This window comes from Pteropus vampyrus, unplaced genomic scaffold, assembly GCF_000151845.1.
Source record: "Pteropus vampyrus isolate Shadow unplaced genomic scaffold, Pvam_2.0 Scaffold88, whole genome shotgun sequence".
NCBI lineage: Eukaryota > Metazoa > Chordata > Mammalia > Chiroptera > Pteropodidae > Pteropus > Pteropus vampyrus.
The window spans coordinates 875358-886843 of NW_011888869.1; the positions used below are offsets into that span (position 1 = coordinate 875358).

General features: G+C 37.7%; 1 pseudogene; it reads right to left on the minus strand.

Annotated features, from left to right (window-relative positions):
• Nucleotides 1-6786: 6786 nt before the first annotated feature.
• LOC105294501 lies at nt 6787-7749 on the minus strand (annotated as a pseudogene).
• Between the last annotated feature and the right edge of the window lie 3737 nt (nt 7750-11486).

The window sequence follows — 11486 nt, forward strand, 5'->3', positions numbered from 1 at the left end:
AAATGACCTTTTAAAAGGACAGATCTGACCATGTCTTGCTCCTGCTTAAGAATCCTCAGTCCATTGCTTTGAAGATTATAATCAGCTTCACAGACAAGGTGCATCATCATTTTACTCTTTGCTGTTTTCAGTTTTTACCTTGCTACTGATTTATACTTAAATTTTTACGTAGCCAGATAAATGACTTGCAGTTCCATGAAGAACATATACATCCATAGACTTGTCCGTTTGTTTTTTCACCTTGCTAACATAGCCTCCATGTTGTCTCCTAATCAGGGACTGTGTCTTGTTCATCTTTATAGATGCAGAACTTAGCATAATTTCTGGAAAATTAAAGGCATATGATAGATGCAGCTTATCAGAAACAAGTTTTATTTTTTCGATACTGCTCATCTGATTAATATATTGGGAAAATAACCTGCTTTCCTGAATTTGTTCGCTTCTATTTGAAAGTGCAGTTTTCTTAACCTTGTTACTAAAACATACTGAGGCCTATACTTGAAGATTATGGTTCAAACATTAGTAGAGTGCAAATAGTACAGTTCATTGGTTAAGAAGATGGTCATTGGATTCAGAACTTTGAGTTTGAATCTTGGATCTTTAGTTTGTTAACCATGTGACATTGAAAAAGATAACTTCTCTAATGCCTTAGTTTTCCCATCTATAAAATAACAGTGCCTATCCCATGGAGTTATAAGAAGATTGGCTGATATAACCCTTGTTAAGCACTGTTAAGCACTTAGGATATCTGGAATAGAGCAAGCGTTTAATAAATGTTAGGTATTATTATTATAAGGGTCTGCTTTTTCTGTTCCGGGATTTGCTGGTGGACTTTGGAACTAGATGGGAGCATAAGGCATGGTACTATGTACTGAGAACAGGGGATCGAAGATGATGAAGGCACAACTCCCTCTCATCAAATTACAAAATAAAGATTAGTAGTTCCCATAAGGAAGGGAGAGACAAAGTATTTTAAGCATTTTGAGGAGGGAGAGCAGAGGTTTTCAACCTTGGCACTATTGACCTCTTGAGATTGATGGTTCTGTGTTGCAGTGGGGCTGGCTTGGGCATAAAAGATATTTAGCAGCATTTCTGACCTCTATCCACTACATGCAAGTAGCTTATCTCCAGCTGTGAAAACCAAAAATGTTTCCAGGCATTGCCAAATACTCCTTGGGAGACAAAATTGCTCCCTTCCACTGAGCTAGGGGAATTTGGGAAAACTTGGCCTGGATACGCAGAGAATCGTGAGATCTGGCCAGCCATGGAGGTAATTTTCAAACGAATAGCAAAGATTAGAAGAGGCTTTGAAAAGTCAACCTTTGGGAAATCTTTAAAAATCTGATTGATCTTTATCTGTCTAAAATGAATTAGGTGTTGAGTTTAAAGGACGAATGGATTACCAGAGTTTATTATTAACATTTGCCAGTTCCAGAAGGTGATAGATCATCTAGTGTATTCTCAGTGCATCAAAACACTAAACACTAATGGTAGGCACGAAGATGCAAAACACAGCTTCTGACCCTAAGAAACTTGTTTATTGTAAACTCTTTGAAAGTAGAGGTTATATTTTTATGACAAAAGCTTATAAGACACATTAAAAAGCACTAGAGAGCTATGATTGCATTTAAATAATTCAAGACAAAGATCTATGCACCCCAATGTTCATTGCAGCATTATTCATGGTGGCCGATACATGGAACACAACAACTGAAATGTCCAATAGATAATTGGATAAAGATGTGGTACATATATCCAATGGAATATTGCTCAGCCATAAGACAAGATGAAATACTGCCATTTTCAACAACATAGATCTTGAGATTATCATGCTAAGTGAAATAAGTCAGACAGGAAAAGTTGAGAACCATATTTTCACTCATATGTGGGATATGAGACTGAAAGCAACAAGCAAACAAAAACAGACAATGGTTTAGTGGTTACTAAAGAGAAGGGGAAGTGGAGGTAGAAAAGGGTACAGGGTGTCAAATCTATGATGACGAAAGGAGATTTGACTTTGGGTGGTGAACACACAATGCAATATACAGGTGATGTATTTTAGAATTGTACCCTTGAAACCTATAATTTTATTAACCAACACCACCCCCATAAATTTAATACCAAAAAAGAAAGGCACTTTCATAGATCACTGAAACAAAATTTTCTAGGCATTTAAGAAAGGAAGGAATCATTTCAGGCTCAGTAGTAGGCCTTACCCAGAATGACATATAAACAGAACCTTAGAAATGGGTGGGATTTAGGTGAGAAAGGTGATGTGTATTTCAGGCCTGTAAGTCCTGAACAAAGAAATAGAGGTAGGAATGAACAGCAGAGGTTTAGCAGAGAATAATCTGGGCTGGAGTTGAAGGTTTGGTGAAAACTAGACGATGGGGCTAGACAGATATTCAGATTCTGTTTATTGAAGACCATGTATTTTCATTTATGTGAACACTTCTAAAATGCTGTTTGGCATGATGCCTTAGAGAGTCATCTGCTATAAGTTACGTCGGGAGTTTTGAATAGGACTCAAAGGGACAGACTAAATGCTGCTTTAGTCTACATCACATGGCTTTCTCCATGGCGTGGTCATTAGTTTGGGGAATATGCTTATTTTGGTCCTGTGTTCTCTTCTCTGAAACTGTAGCTGTCAGAGAATCATGTCTCTCATGACTGTAGGAAAGGTTTTAATTTCCCAAACTGTCTCCTCTCTCTGTTTTCTCAAATTCCCATTGCTCTGGTTAATGGGTTATGGTAAAAATACCTTCTTTTCTTAAAAGCTCCTGAGGATTCTGGTTCACTTTTGGGGTTACAATAATAAATAGGAGAGGACAACTTAAACATGACATCACACACAGCTAAGTGCCATGTATATTATCATTCCCTACCTCTTACAGTATGTAAGTAGAGGTGCATAGATGCGGCAACGACCAAAAAGCAAATCAACAAATAAAGAAATAACACTAAAATTTAACCATATTGTCCACTGGCAACAAAAATTCTGTCTTTCTTTCAAATTTAAGTCAAAGTAATTCTCTCTGCTCCAAAAAAGGTAAAGACAATGCCAAATTAAAAAGTGTAAAAACACACTTAACGAAATATAATTTTAAAATCTCGCACAGGTTTTCTGCCCTATCATCATTAAAAAAAAAGAATGTATAGCACACTGTTCTAACTTTGAATGTTTCATGTAAAGTGTTTTCTCATTTGGAATGATAAAATTGATTCTTATATTCCCACAGAAGTAAACATGAGTCACTTGTGGAATCTGTGGGTATGTATATGTATGAATGTACTTATCTAACAGAGAGAGGAGAAGAAAAATAAAATACTTCTATACTCAGAGACTGACTCAGGCCCAGAGGTATGTTGAGGCCTCTTGAGATTGATCTCTTGAGATTGATGATTCTTTGTTGCAGTGGGGCTGGCTTGGGCATAAAAGATATTTAGCACCATTTCCGACCTCTATCCACAACATGCAAGTAGCTTATCTCCAGCTGTGAAAACCAAAAATTTTACTCTTAAGTGAAAACTACAATAATTTTACTGATAATTTAGACTCGATGTTTCACATTCTGGCATTCAATTTCCAGCAAGTAAAAAGGTGTCACATTTACAGTAATATGTAAATCTTGATGGTCTATGCTCCAATTTCTTGAGGAGAAGGAAATCAGTCTTTTCCTCCCAGGAAATATGCCTCCTTAAAAATGCTAAAAATAAGTCCTCATCTGTGTTTTCAAATGGTCACTGTCATCAACTGAAGATTTGAGTAACATTGTTTTCCTGCTGGGAGGAGATATCCCTGGAAGGAGGGGAGTTTTTTTACATTTTCTCGGAACCAAACACTACAGTGCTGGATTCCATCTGTTCTGCTACCTGCTGTGGTCTCAGTGTCCTCCGCAGACTGCCACTACTTGGCAGCCTGTAGGTCATTGTTGTGTGGCTGCTTGTTTTGTGGGACCGCTAATCTTGACAGTTCACAGTTCATACCTGCCCGAGCTGGGGCTGACCTCATCCAGGCCACCCACTCTCAATTGCTGTGGACTGCAGCCCGCACCACTGCTAACTCCCTCTGGACAATCAACTCTTGCCATTCTTCTTCCTCTCTGGCCAATAGAGAAGCCTTTCTTTCATGAGCAGCCCTTGGAGAGAGTGTTTCCTTGCTATAGACTTAGCACACACCCCGCAAGGGACTGACCGAACCAAGGGGTGCTCCAGTATAGTGAATATGGACCTGATGCTCATCCTTGGGTCTAAGTTTTCCTTAAGGAACCAACATCATTTTCTCTTTTAGAGCTCACTGTTCCTTGAGGATCTACAGTTTATCAAACACATCAGTACATATCTAAACTCCTACCCACCTAATTCTTACCTTCTATCTTCTTCCCTTTACCTTTAATTTAATTAAGGGTACAATTAAGTTCAGTTTTCAAGGTCACTACACACACACTTTGAGATAGTTCCTTTTCCACAAAATGGTATAACATTTGGGAGCATTGTCTTCACAAACACACGAAGGAGCTCTTGGAACAGTTTCACTAAATTCAAAGGCTGTCTGATTTAGTTGAGATAACCAGCTTCATTGACCTAAAATGCCATTGTGGAGATTACATTTTATGGTCTGTCAATCTCTAAAAGGCTCACAATTTATAGATAATCCTTCAAACACTTAAACTATTGCTGGATAAATAGAAATCCAAACCAATTTAGGTTATTCTCAAGATATTTGTAATTTTGGGAGTATAATAGTTTATCTAAGTCCTCTTCCAGCCCAGGCATTGACAAAATAGTATATGGTAAGCGATGTGATATAGACAATGAAGGAAAAGTATGGAGATAATGCATCTGAAACTCTTGACCTGGGGCTGTGTTTATAACTAGCTGTCTTCAGTTGTTGGATAGTGACAGTGATGGTGACCAAAAGGATCTTAATGTTGCTTTTAGTGTGACTAAACTCTAGGCGGTCTTCTTCATGTTGCCCAAGACAAGGAGAGAAATAAAGTAAATAACATTTTCCCTGAATTTTTGACTTGCAAAAGAAGAGTAGGAATAAAGATAATAGTATTATTATGGAGGTTTTAAAAGCAATTTTCAGTTGGGCTATAGACGTGTATGAGTTTACGCTCACATAGTGCCTCCTAAGTGCTATGCACTTGTAATTCATTTAATGCTCCCATCAGCTCTGTGAGGAAAGTACTATTACGATTCATAATTTACTGACAAGGAAACTGTCAGGTTAAGTAACTTGCCCAGAGTTGCTCACCTAGGCAATCGAGTCAGATTAGAATCCAGGTAATCTAGAGCCAAAGTCTATGTACACTGTACTTGATGGCCTCCTGCAGTGTAGACAGAAAATAGATGGCATAAGTTCCTAAATAGGATTCAGCTCTTCGAAATGTATCTATGAAAAACACATTTGAGAGAAACTGGGTCAAATGAAGTGTTAAAAATGATTAAAAACCAATTTTCTGCTTATGTTTTGTATATTTCCTTTACCGTGCATTTTTCTTAAAAAGATGTGAATAGAAATTACTTTCTTAGCTGTCGATACAAGAATATTGTTATTGAGCAAGACTGACTTTGTGAAGAAAATATTATATGTGCTCTACTTTTTCTCATTTTCCTGTAAGAAGCTCCCCTCCTTTTTTAAATTTGATTGAGAGAAATACATAACCTTTTAGGGAAGTAGCAAAATTGAGTATAATATGTAAATATAAAGTAAATCTATTATTAATTATGTGTGTGTGTGTGTGTGTGTGTGTGTAGGCACTCTCGGGACTGATGGTTTATAGCATCTTTGTAGAAATTAGAAAAAGATGCCCTCCTTGCTTGAATGGATTAGAAAAACACACCTAGCTGAGCAATGAAAGCCTGGTGGTTCTGCGTGCTCTAAAAGCAGGATGTCTGGGTTCTAATCTTGGTTCTGTCTCACCATTGTGAAATGGTTTTGTTATACTACTAGCTTCTCTGTACTTCCATTTTCTCATCTGTAAATAAGGGACTTCTAATGCTTTCCCTATAAGTAATTATGTGTATTAATTAAGGTGTTAAGAAGAGTGTCTGGCCCATAGCAAATATTTGATCAATATTAGCTATTTGTATTTTCAATTATATAGGACATTAATTTAGAAGAAGTGATTTTTTTCTACTTACATTTTATAAAAAAAACTTACTGAGACATTTCCCACTCACATTTAATATCTCTTTATTTGTCATCACTAGACATACTGTTTGAATCATAAAACGGGTTTTCAGGGCTCAACATCTTGAACCCCAAGTTGAGACACAGCACTGTTTTCTGTGTTTGGAGCTGTCCCAGAAAATTTTATCTTAAGCCACCACCACACATTACTGAGTATTAGGACAGTTTCCTCTGTCCTCTGTCCCACTTTTAAAGTGTAGGTGATTTCTACAAATAACAATTTTCTGTATTGTTTTTCTTCTTTTTTTTTTAAAGGATATGTTTATTCAGTGTCATTTTCAGACTATTATGTTTAGCAATCAACAGCATGGGTGTGAAAAAAAAAATCTATGTTAAAACTCTTTGTTGGAATGCTTTACACTTTCCACAGAACAGAAACTAAAACAGCCTGTTATACAATTAGTCACAAATACAGTCCTTGCGTTCTTTGCCCATACACAAGAGTATTGTCAAAAACATGTCTTCTTTGTAGCAACTAGGCCCTGCCACCACTGTGCTTGGCTGAGTTTACAATCTGTTGTTACCTGTAGATTCCCTGTCATTTCTCTGGCTCTCCTTTCCTACTAAGCTTTGTTTCCTGGCAATAATTAAAACCTTCTGCCATGGCCATAGCTACTGCTGCTGCTGGAACTGCCAGAGCCACCTCGGTTTCATGGTTTGGCAAAGTATTGGCCTTCACCATCATAGGGACCAGAGCTTCTGCCTCCAAAGTTTCTTCTTTCATGGGTTCAAAATTTGTAGATTGATTTCTGTAGTTTGCCCAAATCATTGTAGCTTCCTCTACCTCCAAAATTGCTTCCATTATTATCAAATCCATTATAGCCATCCCCATTGCCACCATATCCTCCACCACCACGGCTGCCACCAAAGCCATCTCAATCACTGAGGTTTCCACTATGATCAGAGTTGTCATTCCCACCAAAACCACCTCCATGACCACTACCAACGTTCCCAGAACAACTTCGACCTCTTTGGCTGGATGAAGCACTGGCCATCTCTTATGTAGGTAGGGCTTTCCTTACTTCACAGTCAGGGCCATTCACAGCATTACGTTTCTGAATGACAGTCTTGTCTACAGAGTCATGGTCATTGAAGGTTACAAAAGCAAAGCTTCTCTTCTTGCCACTGCCTTGGTCAGTCATGGTTTCAATGACTTCAGTTCTCCCTTGTTCAAAATCATCTCTTAGCGATATTCTTCAGTTTCTTCTTTAATACCACCAAGAAACATCTTTTTCGCAGTTAAGTGGGCACCAGGTCTTTGACAATATTCTCTTGAGACAGCTGCCTTTGGTTCCACAACTCTTCCACCTGGTGTGGCCTCACACTCAATGACTGTGACTACCTCCTCCACAGTGGCATACGTGACAAACTCAAAACCTCTGGAGCACTTGGTGTTTGGGTCTCATCACCACACAGTCTGTGAGCATTCCCCATTACTCAGAATGGCTCCTCAGACTCTCGTTAGTTGTTTCAAAGCTCAAAGCTCTGATGAAGAGATTCTGCAGCTGTTCGGTCTCTTTGGGAGACTCTGACTTAGGTATAACAATCATGAGAGGGGAGATTTTAATGATCTTATTCAATGTGTCCACTAACCGAAAGATTATGTGTTGCTTTCTAAAGAGCTGCTTAAAACCATTGTGAAAAATGACATCCAGTGCTTTTTATCATGAATCCATACCCAAGGAGTAATTATTAAATATGTGCGATTTCTCTCCTTTTCTTTTTATGAAGAACAATTTCTTTTGTTTCTTTTCATTTTATGTCATATGATTCAGTAAGAATCATAAACTAGCATTGATTGAGGTTGTTTCTGATTAATGCGTCTTCCTCAAACAGTACTTTATGGTTCAACATAAAGAAATTTAGAGAGCTCCTTCATATTTGATTATAAGGTAAATTCCCTTTTCCCAGTGACAATTTGGGGAAAATTTTTGCAGCTATATTTTGCATTGATAAACTGCTATGGTGCATCAGGAGAACCTAAGGCATGCTCTGGGGAAAAACAGGTGGGTTTTAAATTTCCCTCTCAGGATCAGGGGTCCTGTTGCTTGAGAGATGATTGTGATTTGTACATTTTAGAGCGGGACACTGAGTCTTAAAGAGTGGTCCCAGGTTCGGCTGCACTCAGAGTCACCACATCCAGGCACCATTCCTTAGAGCTGGGCCCTAGGAGTCTGCAATTTAAATGCAGGCCCTTCCCATCCAAAGTGTTTTCGTCCACATGTAAATTTGAGTAATTTTTCTCTGTATAACAGAGAATATATGTGGTAGTATGGATGAAAAAAAAGGGGTTCTATGGAAAAAGACCTCACAGGGTAATCTCATCGTAAATTCCTAACTGGGCAGGTGATGGCAGGTAGTCACGTTCCAAGCATATAACTTCTTTAGTGAAAGATTTGATGCCAGACCTGCTCCTCATTCTTGTGCATCTAGATTAACACACCTTTGAAATACCAGAAGTAATATCCCTCGAAGCGTGTATTAAGTCTCATGAGAGCACATAATTTTGTCAACTCTCCTATAATCCAATCCCCTCCTTGCTTTCTTACAGGATCATGTAATCTTTCTTACGTTCTCTCCTTAATTTCAAATGCTTAAAAAAATCTGCAAAACTATTATTCTTGGGAGCATTTACGATCTGGCATATGTCATCAGTTTGGCTCAAATAAGCTCTTAGAAAAATGCTCTACAGGTTTAGATGTTTCTTACATCAACCCTAGAAAGAAGTAGAGAGAAGATCAGGGGAAGAAAAAGCAAAAATAGACTAGGTAATTAAGACAAGGAGATGAGAATTAGGAAATAGAGAAGCTAGTGGAGATTCTCTTTTAGTGAAATGTTTATTTTGTTGCATTGGTCTGGGTTCTCCAGAAAAACAAAACAATTAGGATATATCTCTATGTATCTATGTATATATCTATTGAGAAAGAAAGAGGAAAATTATTAAAATTTGGATTGTCATAGAAGGTAATCTCAAATTTTGAACTGATTACTATGTATGCTCCACTCTGTACATAAAGAATCATGATCTTCAAGGAGGAGGGACCCTAGAATCTCTTTTGTAAATAACTAAATGGGGGATTCTCATGCTCTTGTGTTCACGCAAACTAGAAAATTGTTGCCCTGTGAGGTGTAAAAGCTTTTTTTTTTTTTAACTTTAATGATAATATAATTTGCCTCAGGTTTACTAAAAATGCCTTAAATTGATAAAAATATACTGGATTAAATGAAGGATCAGAAACATTTATGCTCAGATTAAGCTTTATTTGAATCTCAGAGAAATGAGATGAAACCCCATTTGAATCATTTTGAAAGTGTTTCTCTGTCCTTTTCTTCCTCTCTTCTTACATTCCTGAAGAGCAGCCAAGAAATGGCTTAAATTTGCCCACCTGAAAAGCTGGGTTACAACCTGGGGATGAACCATTTTGCTGAAATCACCATTTGCAGAAATATATAGCTCCTTGGTTGGGCGGAAATGTTCTCGTCATGATGGAAAGCAGGTGTGACACAGCTGGAAGGTGAGGGTTGCCATGGTCACAGCAAAAGCCTTCAGACAACTTAGATGCTTCAAGGGAGTTGGCCTGCCAGGATAGGTGTGAGGTCTCATCTTTCGGTAGCCATGATGGATAATATACCCTCTGCAAGTCTGAGTGCTCACCACTGTGAGGTGCTTTCATTCCTTCACCGATCCAAGTTTGATATGACAAAATAACCCTGGATCATTTGATTTTACCCTTGTATTTTAAAGTCAAAGCAACCAACATGGGTTAAGCATACTTAACGGTGTTTGGGTTTTTGAGTACATTACTCACTTTCACTTGTTTCTTCAGAGAAAGTACTATTCAGCATTTAGAATTGTGTTCTGAAGTCAGGGTACCAGGGTTTCAACATAGGCTGTAGTATTTTTTAGCGTGTCTGATTCTCTGTTTCTGAGCAGTTGATTTCACTTTTCTGTGCCTCGTTTTCACTTCCGTAAAATGGAGAATGATAATAGTACCTCCCTCATGGAGGGTTTTCACGAGGATTAAATGAGGTAACACAGGTGAAGCATTTGGAGCTGTGCCTGGCACATACACAATCCTCAGTAAACGTGAATTAATCTATTTTCTAAAATGAGCAACAAATTGAGCTATTTACATTCAAATAACAAACTTCATTTCTAAAATGTTTAATTCCTAAATTTCATTAAATTTTTTTTGACATTTAGATAAACTTTATTACAACTTTTTCCCCAAGTTTTATGTTTATTATTACTTTGTTGTAATTATTTTTTAAATTTTTATTTTATTCTTAGTTTCAAGTATACAGTACATTGGTTAGAAATTTATACAGTTTATAAAACAATCCCCCTAATTGCTCTTTCTCTCCTCTGGCTCTCCACTTAGCCATTACTTTAATGCTAACTGCATCCCCTATGCCATGCTCCCCATGCCCATGACCACCTATTAACTACTAATTTGTAATTCCTAAGTTTTAGAGATTTTAAAATATATTGAACACAACGAAGTGTGTTATATACGTGTATGTGTGTTTTGAACGGTGGTAGACGGCAAGCGATGTAAATCCAGGTGTTGGCCATTAACCTCTGTGGTATTGAGGATAACGAAGAAGTAAAGCCACAGCTAAGGAATACTATGTCCCTTCACAAATGTCTTATTTTTTTGTTAAGTTCTAATTCCAGAGTTATGAGGCTATCCTTTGGGAACACACAATTTTGGTTTCATATTTATGTTTTTATAAAGTTATCTAAGAAGAATGTAGTTTCTTTGACCCATTTCTTCATTAGGATAATGCAGAGAGAACACAGGGAAGACCAGCACAGGATAGCTTATTAAGGACTTTGGTTGTTGATCCATAATACTAGAGAAGACTAAGTGCCTTCTCTGAAGTTTGCGGGGTTAAGGACAGGGGCACTCACTAACAATTTTTCACATTTCTCAAGAGAGATTAGATGTACCAAGCAAACTTGTTCCCTGTCCTGCAAATTGTGTTTTAGCTAAGCAGGAGTGGCTAGAGTGTAGTCATTAGTAGGCTTGAATGTGATCCGCTAAATGCTCTTTCAAAGATCAATGGGAATATGCAAATGTTACAACAAAATCCAGAGCTGACAGGCCATTTCGGCTCTAAATGTGATCATTAATCAGTATGCTGAAGCCTTCACATGGGTAAAAAGTGCTCACAGATTGAAATGTGTAGTGAGAACTGTTTTTGTCATTCAGATTCTGCCATCCTCTTCCTGTACTAGTTCCGTAAAATGACTATATATTCTTATAGGCATAACATTTCAGTC